Source organism: Urocitellus parryii, chromosome 12 (genome assembly GCF_045843805.1).
Source record: "Urocitellus parryii isolate mUroPar1 chromosome 12, mUroPar1.hap1, whole genome shotgun sequence".
NCBI lineage: Eukaryota > Metazoa > Chordata > Mammalia > Rodentia > Sciuridae > Urocitellus > Urocitellus parryii.
The window spans coordinates 81,564,263-81,583,308 of NC_135542.1; the positions used below are offsets into that span (position 1 = coordinate 81,564,263).

The 19,046-nt window shown below is 37.1% G+C and overlaps 1 long non-coding RNA gene across 1 annotated transcript in view; it reads left to right on the forward strand.

Annotated features, from left to right (window-relative positions):
• The first annotated feature begins 616 nt into the window (after positions 1-616).
• The window catches only part of LOC144249887 (uncharacterized), a 34,069-nt gene continuing 15,639 nt past the window's right edge, over positions 617-19,046 (forward strand). The window contains exons 1-2 of the long non-coding RNA XR_013342338.1: positions 617-838; positions 5,073-5,137. This is a non-coding gene — a long non-coding RNA (uncharacterized LOC144249887). The remainder of the gene's footprint in view (positions 839-5,072; positions 5,138-19,046) is intronic.

Consider the following 19,046-nt stretch of genomic DNA (forward strand, 5'->3'; position numbering starts at 1 on the left):
AGGCTGGCTTCGAACTTGAAATCCTTCTACCCCAACCTCCGAGTCTCTGGGATGACAGGCGTGTGCCTCTGCACCCAGCTAGGAAACTGAAACATTTAACAAAGCAGCATTCTCACAATCAGAAGATATCAAGGAACTATTAATTTGCACTAGGGGAAGACTAGATCTCGGCGGAGGAAAGGTGAAGAACGGGCTCCTGTACTCAGGAGACCGGAAACACGCCACGCCAGACCTCGGGAATTCTGGGCCACAGATTGACGCCTGGTGACCTCATGTGGAGGAAACGGTCACTTTTTAAAAACGAAAAATGAACTCCATAACATTTCCCATTAATCTTGAGTGCGGACAAGTGCGATGTTTCGGGGTGGGGGGAAATGCGAAGGGGTCGAAAAATGGCCTTGCCCGCTCCCTCTCCTTCACACAGGCTGCCTTGGAGGCTCTTCCCCAGAGAGCTGTTTCTACGAGCAACAACTGGGTAAACAGGCTATTGTGTCCGGAATAGCGGCCTGCAAGCGAGGGCAGAGGCTCCGCGGGGCCGGGGACTTGGAGGCGAGGCGCGCTCTGATTGGTTCTCGGTTCCCCAGACGGCCGCAGCGGGCGGGGCGGGACTGCGCGCGTGCGCAGAGGCGAAGGCGCCTCTGGAGTGTCTGTCCCCCGCCCTTGCGAGGCTGGGCGGAGGAGGGCGGTGGCGTACTCTGAAGACTCCTTCGCGTTAATCTTTCTATCACGCTTAAGAAACCGGCGATAGCAGTCAAACGAGGGTTTCCTCGGAAACCGGGCGCTCTACGGTTTTGGGACTAGAGGTGAAGGAGAGGCGAGGCTCAGGCAGAACCTTCAGGTTAGCAGCCTTCCCTTAGCGAAGGGAGGGCCTCACTGACCCTAACGTCACAGAATGAAGACCGTAGGACAGCGAAACCGCTGAGGCTATGAGGAGGTGTAGAGGCTTTGGGGACAAGCAGGCCCACACCTTTCATTTTCTCTTGGGGGTCACTGTCCTGATAGACCTGACCGAGCCGTGTTTGAGGGAAGGTCGATAACCAGTTTGATGAATGATCGTTGGCTTTGAGCCAACGACATTTGTGTAGAATTGTGGATGTGAGTTCCTCTAAGGCAGTTTTGGTGAAAAATCTTTTAGAAAATGGATCTTTGCTTTGTTAATTTACAATATTAAAAACAATTGGAGACTGGGGATGTACCTCAATGTAGAATGCGTGCTTAGTACGCGCACAGCCCTGGCAGTACACACAAAATGGAATAAAACAATTGCTAAACATTATAAATTCATTCTGTTCTCTTTGGCTAACTGTGTAACTTAAAAACTATTAGTAACTTTGCTGTAAAAGTCTAACGTTTAGAGTCTAAGAAAATGGATAAGAATCACCTACACTAAAGGCCTGGGTTTCCAGGTCAAAGATTTCCCTATTGACTGGTAAATGGTGTTCAAGGGACAATTTAAGAGTATGTTCATCTACGAAATTCTTAAGTTTTGCTGTGCATGGTGTCACACGCCTGAAATCCCAGCTACTGGGAAGGCTGAGGCAGGAGGATAGCAAATTTGAGGGTATCTTTGGCAACTTAATGAGCCCTGTCCCAGAATAAATTGAAAAGGGCTAGGGTTGCAGCTCAGTGCTAGAATGCCCCTGAGTTCAATCCCTAGTACTGTGGGAAGAAAAACAAAAACAAAAAAACCTTTCAGCTTTTAACATAAATTCATAAGTCAGTCCTGGAAACTTTCTGGTAGTTAATATTGTCCCATTGGCCACTATTATAACTTCAAAATCTTGGGGCTGGGGTCGTGGCTCAGTGGCAGAGTGCTTGCCTAGCATGTATGAGGCAGGGGTTCTATTCTCAGCACCATATATCAATAAATAAAAATAAAGGTCCATTGACAATTAAAAAAAAAAACTTCAAAATCTCTTTTTTATAGACATCAAAGAGCATTTTACAGCTGGGCATGCTGATGCATGCCTGTAATTTCAGTAACTCAGGAGGCTGAGACGTGAGGATCCCAAGTTCAAGGCCACCTTCAGCAATTCAGCATGACCCTGAGCAACTCAGTGAGACCCTGTCTCAAATTTAAAAAAAGGCTAGGGATGAAGTTCATTGGTAAAGTACCCCCTGGATTCAATCCCCACTACCAAAAGAAAAAAAAAAAAAAAAAAAAAGACCATTTTACTATTTAAACCAGGGATTGAACCTAGGGGGATTAACCACTGTGTTAAGTCCGCAGCCCTTTTAAAATATTCATTTATTTATTTAGTTTAGGGATAAGATCTCACTGAGTTGCTTAGTGCCTCACTAAATTGCTGAGGCTGGCTTTGAACCTGAGATTCTCTTCCCTCAGCCTCCCAAGCCATTGGGATCACAGGCATGTGCCATAGCACCCAGCTTGGAGTGAAAAATTGCAAAAGGATAGTAGATTCAAATATAATTACACATTATATACTTTAAAGAAACTGGGAACAGTGGTATGGTTCTGTAATCCTAGCTACTAGGTAAGCTGAGGCAGGAGAATTGCAAATTCCAGGTCAGGCTTGGCAATTCAGCCACATACTGTCTTAAAATAAAAAGGGCCAGGGATGTATCTCAATGGTAAAGTGCTTGCAGTACTAGGTTCAGTCCCCAGTATTGGGGGGGTGGGGTGGGGAGTGATATCTAAATTTAAGAAATTTTAAGTCTGTTTTTTGACCTACAAATTCAAAAAATAAATATTTAGATGTTTATTTAGAAACATTAGAAAATACAAATAATCCAGTTCTCCTTGTTCTTAAACACCATTAACATTTTAGTATTGTTTTTCTAATTTTTTTCCATCATACATTTTACAAATATAGAATCATTAAACAACATATTTGATAGAGGAACACAAACCAACTTGTGATTTTATCTGGGTTAGGATTATGAGAGACACTTTTTTTAGATGCCTTTTTTCATGTGATTATTATAAAATGATCATGTATTACTTTTCTAATCAGAAAAAAACAAAGATATTGAAAAGAGTATATCATGAATGCTTTTATGTCACAAATACTTTATAGCTGCATCATTGATTTTAAAAGATTTTGGAAACTAATATTCTACAAAGTGATTTGATTTAATATGAGGAATTAAGCATGTATTTATCTTGTTTCCCTGTGAAAGTCTACTTGAATGAGAATATATAAAAATTCATAAGGCCAGTCTATGGTTGTAGCTCAGTGGTAGAGCACTTGCCTAGCACATGTGAGACACTGAGTTTGATTCTCAGCACCACATAAAAATAAATTGATTAAAGGTAATGTGTTCATCTACAGCTAATTTTTTTTTTTTAAATCCACAAGGCCTAAGAGAGTGAGAAAGAACAGTGGATGAAAATTTTTGGCATATTCTTATTGGGAGAAGGAAAGGGATCTAAGCTGAGTGCAAAGGGAAGTATAAATACTGTAAATTAGAAGTAAATCAATTTATATTTAATAACCACAGAAAAGCTCATAAATTGGAAGTACCACATCAATGGGAGGGTGTATAAGGGAATTGATTGAAAATTTGTACAATCCAGTCAGACTTCTAGTTTCAAGTCACCATCCCTAGGCCAAGTGACAAACTCATCCCAAATTCTGCAAGATAGAATAATATGCAGTTGGTAAAGAAATTGAACCACAGGGGTCAATTCCTCCACCTAGTGTCCTTGAATTTCCAGACACTAGCCTAACAAAAAATAGATTGTAAATAAGTGTAAATGTAAAATAAATAGTGAGACCAATCCTTACTCCCTTCTACTGTTTACTCTCAGAATTCTTAGAGCCATGTGTATACATTCTAGGCAGGAGATGCTTCTATAGATAGTCTCAGAGGAGACACCTGAAGGTGACCTTTTGGAGAACTTCTAATGAAATGGCCTGATCCCTGTGCCCTTTCCTCATTTTTCAATATCTTTTCAATGGTAAAGTGCCCACAGAGGGCTGGGGTTGTGGCTCAGTGGTAGAGCGCTTGCCTAGCATTTGTAAGGAACTGGGTTCATTCCCCAGAACCACTTAAAAATAAACAAGTAAAGGTATTATGTCCATATACAACTAAAAAAATAAAATAAAAAAAACTGCCCACAGACATAGTTTATGCTCTACTACCTCCACACCTCTCTGTAGGCCTCTGTCTTCTGAAGTGAAGGAAGAACCAGCCTTGTCCCTGAGCCTATGGAGAATGACAGTCATGATGATTACTAAGTTGCCTTCAGGGTCATTCTTCCTTTTTCTGGAAGGTGAATATTTTTCCATATCTGTGGCTTCATTATTTGTGATTTCACTTTTAGCAGTTTGTTACCCATAGCCTTGGTCTGAAAATGTTAAATTGAAAATTCCAGAAATAAACTGTTCATAAGTTTTGCATGGTACACCCTTGTATGTAGCATGATGAAATCTCATACCTTCCTGCTCCATCCCACCCAGGACATGAATCATCCCTTTGTCCAGCATATACTCCAGGCTGCCCATGCTTTCTGCTCTTAGTCACTTGGTGTTACCCAACTAGGCCTGTTTTGCCACTGCACATTGTACCAGTCACTGAAGCAACAAGGTTTTATAGAAGAGAAAGTTTATTTATAAGGTGGCTGAGCACAGAGGGGGAGACCCAAGTTTCAAATAGAGCTAGGGATATTTACAGAATAAAAAAGCAAGGTGGTTTTAAGGGATGGGGAAAGGTGATTGGAGGTAAAATAATCTGGTCTGCACATGAGTAATTAATGTTCCTAGCTCTCCATAGGATGCATGTTCAGAAAATGGTGGTATTAGTATATTCTGAGGATGGAGTTTTTGGCTCATTTATGTCAAATGGTCACCCATTGGACATTTGCACAGGCCCAGGTGAAGAGTTGGTGGTTTAGACAAAAGTGGCCTTCAAGTCCCTGAAAAGTAATCTTGGTTACCATTATCATGACCCACATGTCAGAGGTGTTATCTACATCAAAGGGAGTGGAAAACTCATTTTATATATATACACACACACACACACACACATACATATATATATATATATATATATATATATATATATTTTTTTTTTTTTAAAGAGAATGAATTTCGGTATTTATTTTTCAGTTTTTGGTGGACACAACACTTTGTATGTGATGCTGAGGATCGAACCCGGGCCGCATGCATGCCAGGTGAGCGCGCCACCACTTGAGCCACATCCCCAGCCCAAACTTGTGATATATTGCTTGGCTGTGTGATCTACAAATTTAATGATTTATTTTTACATAATCATAACAAGCATGGAATATTATTTGTTCTAATTCAGTCCCCAGTACTTCTACATTCCCTTCCCCCTTCTCTCCCCTATTTCCTTTCTTCTACTTTACTGATTGATTTTCCTTCTATTTATTTATAGGTTGTTTTAAATTAGATATTTTTAAAGTCAATTAAAAACAAGTAACTAAAACAAACGAAACTGAAGGGTTTATTTAGGTTTTCCCTTGATTTCAGCAGCTGTTTTATCATCAAATTGATGGACTGCTGTGGTATTGCAGTGCTTATGTTCATGTAAACTTTCTTTTTCTTAATGGCCTCAAAGCACAAAAGTAGTGATAATGGCAATTTGAATATGCCAAAGAGTAACTGTGAAGCTCTTCCTTTAATTTAAAAGATGAAAGTTCTTACCTTAGTAGGGAAAGAAAAAGCTCATATGCTGAGGTTGCTAAGTTCTACAATAAGTACAAATCTATCAGTAAAATTGAGAAGGAATAAGAAATTCCTGTTAGGTTTGCTACTGTCACACCTTGAACTGCAAAAGCTATAGTCACAATGTGTGACAAAAGCTTCATCATCTGCCTCACTTCATCACATCATGTAGGCATTTTGTCATCTCATATCACAAGAAGAGTGAAGTACAGTACAATAAGATATTCTTAGAGCTAGAGAGACCACATTCACTTAGCACTTTTTCTTTTTTTGGTACTGAGGATTAAACCCAGAGGTGCTTAACCACTGAACCACACCCCCAGCCCTTTTTAATATTTAGAGACAGGGTCTTACTGAGTTGCTAAGTGCCTCAATAAGTTGTTGAGACTGACTTTAAACTCATGATCCTTCTGCCTCAACCTCCCAAGCTGCTGGGATTACAGGTATGCACCACCATGCCCAGCTCACATAGCTTTTATTATAGTATATTTTTATAATAATGGTTTTATTATTGTTAATCTCTTACTGTGCCTGACATATAAACATACATATATATGTAGACATAATCTTTTATATATATATATATATATATATATATAATCTTTATCACAGGTGTGTATGTATAAGAAAAAACATAGCATATACAGGATTTGGTAGTTAGGCATCAACTGGGGAGTCATGAATGTATTCCCCACAGATAAGGGGAGTAGTGTGTGTGCATTAACAGTAAAGACTTATTCAAGCTTTCTCAAGCCATGGCAACTTGTTCAGGCTGCATGAGTCAACAAGAGAGAAAAAGAACCCCACAGAAATTCTAGAACAGGAATTCAGAGCAAAACTAAGGGGGGGATCCATCTCTAAAACTAGGTCATTCTGGTAATCCCTTGGCTGTAGCTTTTGGAGACTCTTAAAGGTGGTATTTCACCTTTAACACCATTCAGCTCTTCTCTTGATTTCTACTTTCCTCTGGGGCATTTAATTCCCCTACTTCTCTCACAACTAAATTTTCTTCATATTTCTCAGTCCCAGTTGCCAAAATCAGAAAGAATCTTACTTTCTTAGTCACCAGTTGTCATCCTTTGCTCAGGCAGCTTAGCTGCCCTTGGACCAGGAAGGAAGGAGGAAGACTACAAGGAAATGTGGAATAGGACATGGGGACTCAAAGGAATAGCCCAGCCACTTTTCTTGGCTGAAAGTATAGCCAGGGCAGTTTCCAGTTGTGAGTGTGTGATAAAGACATTCCAGAATTTCCTGACGGACAAATACAACTTGAGAGTTGAGGACTAATTAACCATCTCTGTGCCAGTTATCCTAGTGATTTCCAAAATACCTCCTAAATCAGCATCTCTTGGGTAAGTATCCAGGAATCTTTAAATAAACCCATAAAGTGATAGGATTTTTTTCCTTGTGAGCTTAGAATATAAACAAAGGATTATTTTGTGGACATTCTCTTCGTTCAAGTGACCAGAATGTGTCAAACATTCTTAAAAGTGTTCATTTTAAATTTTGTATTGATATTATAGTTAGAAAGAATGGAATTTATCAATATTATGTAATGGAATCATTAGAATTTTTCTTTTTTAAGCGCATAGGTTTATATGAAGTATTTAATCATAAAGTCAATAATTAAAAGATAGCTAAATGTAAGCATTTATAATGCAAGTAAAGTATAAGTATTTGTTTAATGCTCAAATTTCTAGTTTTTTGTCTTAAGAACCAATATGCTTAAGATTCTTTTAGAAGGTTTCTGGCTTTTGCAGGACAACAGGAAAATCTTTCAAGGTTGTGTTCTCTTCTGTTCTTGACTCAAATTCTTGAGGGCAGGTGAAACAATAATCAGTTATTCTATAGTAAGAAATATACCCCAAATCCCAGGGACATATAACCAGAGTTTTTAAAATATATATATATATACATATATTTTTAGTTGTAGATGAACACACAGTATTTTTATTTATTTTTATGTGGTGCTGAGGATTGAACCCAGTGCCTTGCACTTGTGAGGCAAGCACTTTTCCACTGAGCTACAACCCCAGCTCCTTATAACCAGAGTTTTATTTCTCACTCATGCTGTATTGGAGCAACTGATCATCATGGCATAAGGAAGAGAGCCATTATCTCTCAAAACTTCTGCCAGGAAGTTGCCCCATGTCTTCTTCACTCATTTCACTGGTCAAAACAAGTCACATGACTGTTTGATTCCAGCAGGACGGGATATATAATCCTTATGTAGGAGAGACTCTACAGAGAGGGCACCAAATATGGATCAGTAGTATATAGTGTACCATGTAAAGACCATGGTCTTACATGGGATTATTTCAAATTACATTTAACTTTATTTCAGCACTAATACTTTGACCAAGTCATTTGCTTTCCCCAGCTTCAGCATATGACCAAATAAAATAATGTCAAGTACTCCTGTGGCCATTTTTGTGCGAATACAAGGGTATAGTTTTGTGCCAGACTGATCTGGAGATATATCTCATGGGCTGTAGTGGGTCATATTCTCCTTTAGTGAAGGGGAATAGTAGATACTGATTTGTTTAGACACATTAATAAAAAGATCTATTATCTTAGCAAAAAATATTTATTATACTTTTTCTATAACTAAAACAGTTTTCCCTTGATAGAATTTCTATTTTTTTTACTTTTGGTTATGAAATCATCTGGGGTTTCAATTATATAAATGCTAAGAATTTCTAGTGTTATGTTAGTTGAATTTTGTATTGGGCATTGTGTGTCTTCCCAACTATGTAGCAGCTATATGATTATGGGGTTCAAGAGAAGACTGAGTTCAGTTTATTTCCAGAGATTAGCTCTGATTTGCTTACCCAATCAGGTAATTGTATCCCTCTTGCCACAATAAGCATCAGGTCTAATAACCTTCAGGTTTTCCTGGCTAAAGGGCAATATGCCCCAATTTGAGCCAATAATGTATGAGGGCTTAGCAGGGATACTCTGAAAAAGAAGGTCCTGAGTCTTTTGAGAGCATTACCAGGTGGATGGCTACCCTGCTTGGTTTGCCTGGGACTTCAGGATTTCCCTGGACTTAGAAACGTCAGAGCTAAATCCAGGTTGGCCCTGGGCAAACCAGAATAGTCATATCTGCTAGAAGCCAACACTTTCTTCCCTTCTGGGAAGTATGATGTATGTGAAATTTATAACTTCTGAAGACTATTGCCATAAAGAAGGAAGCTAGCCTTATAACGAAATTGACAGAACAGTAGGTTACCAGAAAAATGTAAAGAAATTGGACGTTAATAAATCCTTAAATCAAATTCTAAAATTCTTCTACCTTTGGTCTTTCCAGTTAGATTAGCCAATATATTCCTTTATTTTTATGCTAACTTGAATTTAGATTCTGATACTTAAGGATTTCTTAAGAATAAAGAGAATACTAATTGGCCTTCAATAACTGTGACAGAGAATACTACTTGACTTTAATAATCATTTTTTTCCTTTCTGTGGTAACAGAAGCTCTAATTTTTAGATGGGTATAACTTCCCAACATTTCCCAACCTTTCTTGTGGCAAGTTGTGGCCTTGTGACTGTGTTGTAGCCAAAAAGATGTAAGCAGAAGATCTATCTGCAACCTTTAGGAAGTGTCCTTAAAAGAGAGGAACCATGGGCCTTCTCCTTTTCATTCTTCCTGTGATGGCTGAATCTCATCATTTTGAATCTGAGACAGTCATGAGGGAATCAAGCTCATGCATGGCACAGCATCAAGAAAAAAGGGTCATTGGGCTGAGGATGTGGCTCAAGTGGTAGCACGCTCTCCTGGCATGCCCAGGGCACTGGGTTTGATCCTCAGCACCACTTAAAAAATAAAATAAAGATGTTGTGTCCACTGAAAACTGAGAAATAAATATTTTAAAAAAAGAAAAAAGGACCATGGGTTCCTAATACAATAAAACATCATATCAACCTTGGGCTACTTACTTCCTGTTTGTATTTTACAGATATATTGTGGAGTTTTCTTTGTCATTCACAGCTGAACCAACTCCTAAGTAGCACTAAATCTTATGCATTTCACTATGTGCTTTCTTATAAGTCAAACTCCCATTATGTAAGTGAATCCCACTCCAAATTCTGAATTACTTAAAATTTTATGTGACATTTTGGTGGGTTAATTGAGTATTAATAGAAAACATGTTATACTACAACCAGAGAAACACACACAAAACAATGGAGGAGTACACATCAGTGTATTTTTCTTCTAATTAAATGTTGGTGTCTTAAACCCTCCAATTATTGTAAGTCAATTGTGGATCCAATAGTTCTACTTATAATATTTGGGTCTAGAAATACCTTTTTAAAATTGTTTACATTCAGTCAGCTTTAAAATAGTGTAAAATTAAAGATAAAAAACTATAATTCAAATGATCTCATCACTATTTTAGGAAGGATCTACTTCTATATAAGAAGGAGTAAGGGGCAGGGGTTGTGGCTGAGCAGTAGAGTGCTTGCAATGTGCGTGTGAGGCCCTGGGTTCAATCCTCAGCACCACGTAAAAATAAAAACAAAGGTGTATACACACACACACACACACACGCCTTCATATATATGAAGAAGGAGTAAGTTCTGTCTTTCCCAATGAACATAGGGAAAAAATGCATAGATCAGTTATTTGAGGATTCTGAAAAGTAAATAGAACCAGGAAAGAAGAAGAGATGAATTTGAAGTGTCAGAGTGAACTGAACTTGCAGAGAGCTTAGTGCTTTTCCCCTCTGATACCCTAGCCTGGACTCAATGCAGCCAAAGAACTGGAAGCACAGATTATTGTTAATGAAGACAGCTTTAGGAGATGCCTTTAGTTATGGCTACAGGATTTGGAAGAGTTTCCCAATATATAGTGAGAATATAGGGGATCCTATATGCTTGCTTTGTTTCTTTTCACCATTCTTATATCCCAAGTAATCCTCTAACACTAGCAGTAATGTAACAGTAATGATAAAAGGAGCCAGCAAGTGCCTAAAACTTTGAGGAAAGGGAACATTCCTTTTTGATTAGAGGGGCTGTGCTGCCAAAACTCTAAGCACAGGGTAAGTGGAAAACCTGCATTGCTTTTTTTCCATTTCTGTACTCCCATGGCTTGACTCCAGACAAAGGCACAGTCACAGGAAGTGAACAGCAAAGTGTGCTACATAAAACCCTAGCTTTTTGATCAGAGAACTATAAAGGGACACCCCAGGGAACTGGTCAAAAACAAGACAACTGATTAGAAGGAGCAGCTCTGGAAAGAAGAATTCATTTATGATTTCCAGGCTAATTTCCAAGCTTTTAGTGTTTGCATCTAAAACACAACACCATACCATAGACCTTGAGAGCTGAGCTACTCTTCTTACCCAGAATCTTGACTGGCCACTACGTGGTAAACATGCAGAACAGATTCAAACAACATTGTAAAACCTTTGAAAACTGAATTGATAACTGAAATCACAACCTGGAGAAGTCTGGTTGAAACTTAGTCTTATCTCAACCATATTGATTGCCTTTTGAAACAAGAATATCAAAGTTATAGGATTTAAACAAAACCTATAGTCATGCAGAATAGTATTCAAAATATCCAAAATACAATCTAAAATTACTCAGCTTTGAAAAAAGCAGGACAATCTAAAAAGGGAAAAGAAAACATACTAAGATGACACAGATATTGTAGTTCTCAGAGTTTTTTTTTTTTTTTTACTTGTAATTGGACATAATACCTTTATTTCTCTTTATGTGATGCTAAGGATCGAACACAGGGCTAGGCGAGCACTCTACCGCTGAGCCACAACCCCAGCCCTCTGATAGACTTTTAAAGCAGTTATTACATAACTATTTCAAGAACACTCTTGAAATAAATAAATAAAAAAGAAAGTGTCAGCAAAAACATAGAAGAAGCAAATGGAAATGTAAGAATTGAAAACATAATAACCAAAATCATGAGATGAGTTTAAGGACAGATGGCAGAGAAAATCTAGTAACCTCAAAGGTATATAATAGAAATTAGTAATCTGAACAACAGAGGAAGAAAGATTAAACAAAAAGAGAGTCTTATGAATCTGTGGGATAATACTAAAAGGTCTAGTGTATATGTTCTCAGAGTCCCAGAGAGGAGAAAGACTGTGAGATGTGATGCAGAAAAGAATATTGAAAGAAATAATGTTTGAACACTTCTTGAACTTGATGAAATACATAAAGATGCAGATTCAAGAATTTCAGCAAACCTCACAGATGATGAGCTCAAAGAAAGTCACGCTTAGATATGTCATAATCAAACTGCTGAAAACTGAGCACAGAGGCAAACTCTTTATTTTTAAAAATTTTTATTGTTAAAGAGATGATTCTGATTTTTGAGCAGCTAAACTAGTAGTCCTTCCACCTCCACAACTATTTGAAATTCTTTTTTTTTTTTCTTTTTCTTTTTGATACTGGGGATTGAATCCAGGGGCACTTAACTACTGAGCCACAACACATCCCCAGCCCTTTTTTATATTTTGTTTACAGACAAGAATCTCACTAAGTTACTTAGGACTTCACTAAATTGCTGAGGCTGGCCTTGAACTTGGATCCTCCTGCCTCAGCCTCCAGAGCCGCTGGGATTACAGGTGTGTGCTTCCGTGCCCAGCTGGAAAACTCTTAAAGGAAATCCTTCCCCACTCCACATACACACACACACACACACAAAAAAAAAAAAAAACTTGGAGGAGAAAATATAAAGCATTCAATGATTCAAATAATGGTGAATTTTTCATAAGAAACCATAAAAACCAGAGAAAGTAAGCTATTTTTGAAGTGCTGGGACTAGGTGGGGTGGGGTGGTGAAAAACTCATTTCAGAATTGTATATCCAGCAACAAATCCTTCAGAATTGAAGGAAAATAAAACATTCTCAGATGAATGAAAATGGGTACAAACAGAACGTGCTGTGAAAGAATTGCTGAAAGAAGTCTTTATGAGAAAGGGAAATGATACTAAAAGGAAATTTAGAACATTAGGAATGGAAAAAGAGCAATAGAAATGGTAAATAGATGGGTAGATTCAACAAATTATTATTCTCCTCTGTGTTCTTTAAAACATGTTTATTGGCAGAAAATGAAAATATAACAATGTCTGAGAGGGTTTTCAATGATTAGAGGACATTTGGAAAAGCTATATGGTGGTAATATTTTTACATTCTACTTATAGTGATAATATAAACTGATATTATATATTTGATAATAAATTGTATATGCATATCAAGTTAGGCATATTATAATTACTAGAGCAACCATTAAAAAACTGGACAGAGATGTAGTAAAAATCTCCATAAACACATCAAAGTGAATAGTAAAACAAAATTCAAACAAAGAACAGAAGTTTGGGAAAACAAAGGAATGAAAAACAGGGATCAAACCAAAACAAAAAAATTGACCTAGATCAAATATATTAGTACTAATATTAAATGCAAATAACCTCAACTAAAAACAGAAATTGTTCAAATGAACCCAGAAAAAAACCTTATGACCCAATAAGTGCTGTCTATAAGAAATTAATTTCAAATTTGACAAAGATTAAATGTAAAAAGAATGGGAAAAGATAAGCAAACTCTATAATCAAAAGAAAAACTTGAATGGCTATATGAAAATCAGGCAAGTTAGACTTCAGAGCAAAGAAAATACCAAGGGAAAAAGGTCAACTCATTTATTCTTATAAAGAAGTTGATTTCATTAAGAGTATGTAAGAATTCTAGTTGTGTATGCACCTAACCACAGAACTTCAAAATACATGAAGCAAAACCTGTTAAAATTGAAAGAAGAGGGTTGGGGCTGTAGCTCAGTGGCAGAATGCTTGCTTAGCATGCATGAGGCACTGGGTTCAAACCTCAGCACCAAATAAAATAAAGGCATTCTGTCCATCTATAACTACAAAAATTAAAAAAAAAAAAAGAATTGAAAGAAGAAATAGACAAATCCACAATTATCATTGGAGACTTCAGTGCTCTTCCCCAATACCAAAATAATAATAATAATAAATATGTTCTCTGATCATATGGAATTAGATTAGAAATCAATAGCAGAAAAGGAATAAGAAAATCTCAAAACCTTAAATATTAAATGATTTTTGATACATGAGATTAGGGGCACTCAACCACTGAGGCACATCCCCAGCCCTGTTTTGTATTTTATTTAGAGACAGGGTCTTGCTGAGTTGTCTAAGGCCTCACTAAATTGCTGAAGCTGGCTTTGAACTTGAGATCGTTCTGCTTCAGCCTCTGGAGCCACTGAGATGACAGGCATTGCACCACCAAACCTGGCCAAACAATATACTTCTAAATAATCCATGGATCCAAGAGGAAGTCTCAAAGGAAATTAGAAATATTTTGAAGTTAAAAGAAGAAAAAAATACTCTATCAAAACTTGTGGGATACAGCTAAAATGGTGTCTAGAGGAAATTTTTAGCATTAGAAAAGAAGGAAACTCTCTAATCATGACCTCAGTTTTCATCTTAAGATACTAGAAAAAGAGGAGCAAAATAAGTTCAAAGCAAGCAGGATGAAGAAAATAACAAGCACACCTAAATTGAAAATAGAAAATCAATGGAGAAAATCAATAACTTGAAATTAGCTCTTGGAAACAATCAATAAAATTGATAAATTTTTAGCAAGACTAACAAAATAAAAATAAAGATGACACAAATTACTAGTACCCACATGGAAACTTGACACTATCACATGTTTTATAGACATTAAAAGGATAATAAGAGAATCATGAAAAACAGTGCACATACAAACTCAACAACTTAGATGGAAGGAACCAATTTCTTGCAGGCTAAAACTACCAAAAGTCGCCAAAGATAAAATATGGAAAGATGATTGGGGTTGAAGAAGGAAAAAATCCTTTATTCCTCATTTTATGAAGTTATTGTTGCCCTGATACCAAAAGCTACAGGTTAATGTCTCTCGTAACAGATAAAAATCTTCAGCAAAATATTAGCAAACTAAATTCAGTACCATATATATATATATTTTTTTTTTTTTTAAGAACACATCATGACCAAACAGAGTTTATTTTGGAAATGCAAACTGGTTTAATATTTGAAAATTAATGTAATCGACCACCTTCACAATCTAAAGAATTAAAACCACATGATTATATTAACTGATTTAGAAGAAAACATTTTAATAGTTAATTGTCGGGACTGGGGCTGTAGTTCAGTGGTAGAGTACTTGCCTAGCACATATGAGGCACTGAGTTCGATTCTCAGCACCACATAAAAACAAATAAAATAGAGTTAAAAAGAAGAGTTAATTGTCAAAGCCAGGCACAGTGGCAAATACCTGTAATCCCAGCTACTCAGAGGCTGAGGCAGGAGGATCATAAATTCAAGTCCAGCCTAGGCAATTTAACATGACCCTGTCTCAAAATAAAAAATAAAAAGAACTGGGAATGTAGCTCAGAGGTAAAGCACACCTGTGTTCAGTCCCTAGTACTAACAGGAAAAAAACATCAATTAACGCATGAAAAGAATTCATAATCAAACTAGGGATATAAGTGACTTTCCTAACATGATAAAGAGCATCTTTAAAAAAACCCAAAAACCTATGACTAGCATAATACTTACTGATGAAAGGCTGAATGCTTTCCCTAAGATTAGGAGCAAAACAACGCTGTGTACTCTTCCTAAGCCTAGACAACATCAGACTGGAAGTCCCAGGCAACGGTGCCAAGAAAAAGAAAAGTCACACAGATGGGATAGGAAAAAGAAGAAAAACAAAACAATCCTTCTCTATTTTCAGATGACATGATCATTTACAAAGGAAACTGTTGAAGAAACTCTAGAACTAATAAGTAAATTCAGCAAAGTTGCAAGATACAAGTTCAACACACAAAATCAATTGAATTTCTCTAGACTGACAGTGAATCAAAAACAAATATTTAAAAGATAACATTTATAATAGCTGCAAAGAAGCAAAATATTTAGGTATAATTTTATCCAAAAATTCTCATTGCTCTAGTGGCAACTGTTTTTTCTCTGAGTTCTCTTCCCCCAAACCCCCTTGTACTGGGGATTGAACCCAGGGGCACTTTACCACTGAGCTACATCCCCAGATCCTTTTATTTTGAGACAGGATCTCACTTACTTTCTTAGGGCCTAGATAAATTGCCCAGAATGGCCTCAAACTTATGATCCTCCTTGCCTCAGCCACCTGTATTGCTGGGATTACAAACCTGAGCCACCATGTCTGTCTCTTTGAGTTTCCTTATATAAATGATCGTTGAATGTTTACATTTTATATTCTACTGCATTTACATTGTTATAAACATTCTATATTGGTGGACATCAAAGTTATTTTTTTAAGAGCTCTCCAGTGTTCTATCATATTGATATATCAGCATAAGGTGAGCTTTTAAAACAAGCCTGAATTCACATTCCAGTTCTCCAAATACTAGCAGTGTGTCTTAAAGCACAATCATCAGTAAAATACCAAATCTTCAGGGTTTTGCAAGTTAAATAAGGTGATATATGTAAAATGCCTGATTCATGATAGATACTCAACAAAGTAGTCCTTATGATAACTTTAATCTTTTTCCTATTAGACAATTAAGATTTTTTCTTGGCAGTCTTTATGCTGGAATCTGAGAATTATCACTCTCCTTTTCAGGATTTTTTCACTCTTTTTTCTGGGGTGTGGGGGGATGGCAGGGGTTTGAACTAGGGCCTTGCACATGCTGTGTAAGCACTCTACTACTGAGATGCTTCTCTATTTGCAGATGACATGATTGTGTCATCACAGGATTACAGGATTACAGGTGTAAGCTTCTGTGCCTGCCTTTGACATTTAATTAAATTGTTTTCCCCTTCTGTATCAATGAACATAATCATGTGGTTTCCCTTCTTCTTTTCTGGGTTTTTTTTTTTTTTTTTTGTACTGAGGATTGAACCCAGGGGTGCTTAACCACTGAGCCACATCCCCAGCCCTTTTTAAATATATTTTTTTAGAGACAGGGCCCTGCTAATTTGCTGAGGCTGGCTTTGAATTCTCAATCCTCCTGCTTCAGCCTCCTGAACCACTGTGATTTCAGGTGTGCCACTGCGCTCAGCTGGTTTTCCTTCTTTAGATTGTTAAAATGGTAAGTTAAATTAATTTTAGAAAGAGTCCAGCCCTTTTTATTTTGAGACAGGGTCTCATTAAATTGCCGAGGCTAGCCTCAAACTTGCCATTCTGCTTCAGTCTCCCAAGTAGCTAGGATTATAGGTGTGTGCTACCACACCTGGCTTCTTTTTCACACTTTTTTTATTGTAATGGGAATTGGATCTAGGGGCACTTAAAGACAGAGCCAGAACCACATCCTAAGACCTCCCTTTTTTTGGTAAGGGTGTGTGAGGTGGGGTGGGGGTGGTGCCGGGGATTAAACTCAGGTGCACTCAACCACCCAGACCTTTTTATTTTTATTATTTTTTTAATTTTGAAAATTTTGAGACAGGGTCTCACTAAATTACTTATGGGGCCTATAAATTGCCTAGGCTGGCCTCAAACTTGTGGTCTTCCTGCCTCAACATCCAGAGCTACTGAGATTATAGGCATGCTCCACCCTGCCAGGCAAAAGATTAATATTCCAAAGATATTAGAGAAGGACAATACTCAAGATGCAATATTTCTAATTATTTTAAGTTCCTGAGTAAGTTTTTACATTGCTTAAGAAAAGAACACATTGTTATAAAGATTTACAGCACCAGCCAGCATGCCTATAATCTCCGTCACTGGGGAGGCTGAGGCAGGTGGATCACAAGTTTAAGGCCAGCCTGTGCAACTTAGACTATGACTCAAAATAAAATTTTAAGAAAGGGTTTGGAATATAGTTCAGTGGTAGAGCATTTGTCTAATATGTATAAGTCCCTGGGTTCAATCCCCAGTACCACCACACACACACACACACACACACACACACACACACATACACACACATTTATATTCACAGCACCATTTAGTGAATGAAAAAATTTATATCTTATAGTTTCTGAACATATATTTTTATAAAACTTCTTATATTAATTAGTCATATTTGGAATCAAATTGTTAGATCACTGTGAGACAAACAAACATAGGCTAAAGGGTTTTTTTGTTGTTGTTGTTGTTGTTCCACAGTTGAATGTTATCCAGAACAAATTATTTTATCTATGGACTAAAAATAGCAACATCACACTTTGTATCCTGGGCTTTTAATTCCTTTCCCTTTTTTGCACTAGCAAACAGACAAAAAGGATTTATTTGCTGAAAAAGAGTATGATTCAAAAAATATTAAAACTTCTTTTTACATTATCTCCACATTTTAATATTTTTTTAAATTAATAGAAGATACTGCCATTTTAAAAGCATTAAATATTATATCTTTACTTAGGGGATTTTTATATTATAGTTTCCCTGAACACTCAAATATTTAGCACAAATAGCTCCATGGAGATGACAAAATGCAGCTCAAACACAATTCAGTTCCTTTCTTCGCTAGTGTGTGTGATCTGTTTCCATGGAAATTTCATGTTGACCAAGAATTGTAAAAATACTACATGCAAACATATCTCAGAGGCAAATCTTTTTGGTGAATAATCATGATTTAATTTGAGTCATTCCATTAAAATTGTTCAAACAATAGAAAACTGTATTCTTCTCTAGCAGAGACTATTCTGCAATTTCCTGTGGCTTGACATATTAATTTAACAGTGTTGGAGATTATAGAGACTTTAATTTGCCTTTTGTTGAGAGTAAAATTACATTTTAATGATTTAGGTAAATGTATTCATTCAAAAAAGATTAAGGACTCAGACTGAGCAAGATATTGTTGGGGTGCCAAAAGGAATACACAGGTATATGCCAGTACTATAATAGTGAAAAACAGGATGACTATATTAAAGTTGACCATCAATGTGCTCTGGGAGTGTGGAGGAGGGAGGGAAAAATCAATGAAATCTTGGAATTGAACTGGGTCCTGAAAATGAGAAAGTGACAAGAGGGCCTTTCCTGGTGAGGGTGACCCTCTGAGTGAAGGCACAAAGATGGGAAAGCAGAGGGTTTATTTGGCCAATGGTGAGAAGTCCATCTGGCTAAAGGAGAAAGGAAACCGTGGGAGAAAAGATGGAAAGGCAGGCTGTGATTTCCTAGGGCTATGAGCATGGCACTGATCTGGATGTAATGCTCAATAGCAGTAGGTTCAGTTAGGGAAAAACAATCTAAACTGTCAATGGTTGAATACTGAGCGATGAGAGGATAAAGTAAGGGAACCCCTACTTTAAGAAGAATGGCCTGAAAGGAGGATGAAAACAGAGAAGTAGGTTGAAGGACTAAGAACCTTGATGAGGGGCTTGAGAGATTAGGTGATTTTAAAATATGTCCACATATTTTCAAAAATTCCTTTCTTTAAGGGCTGGGATTGTG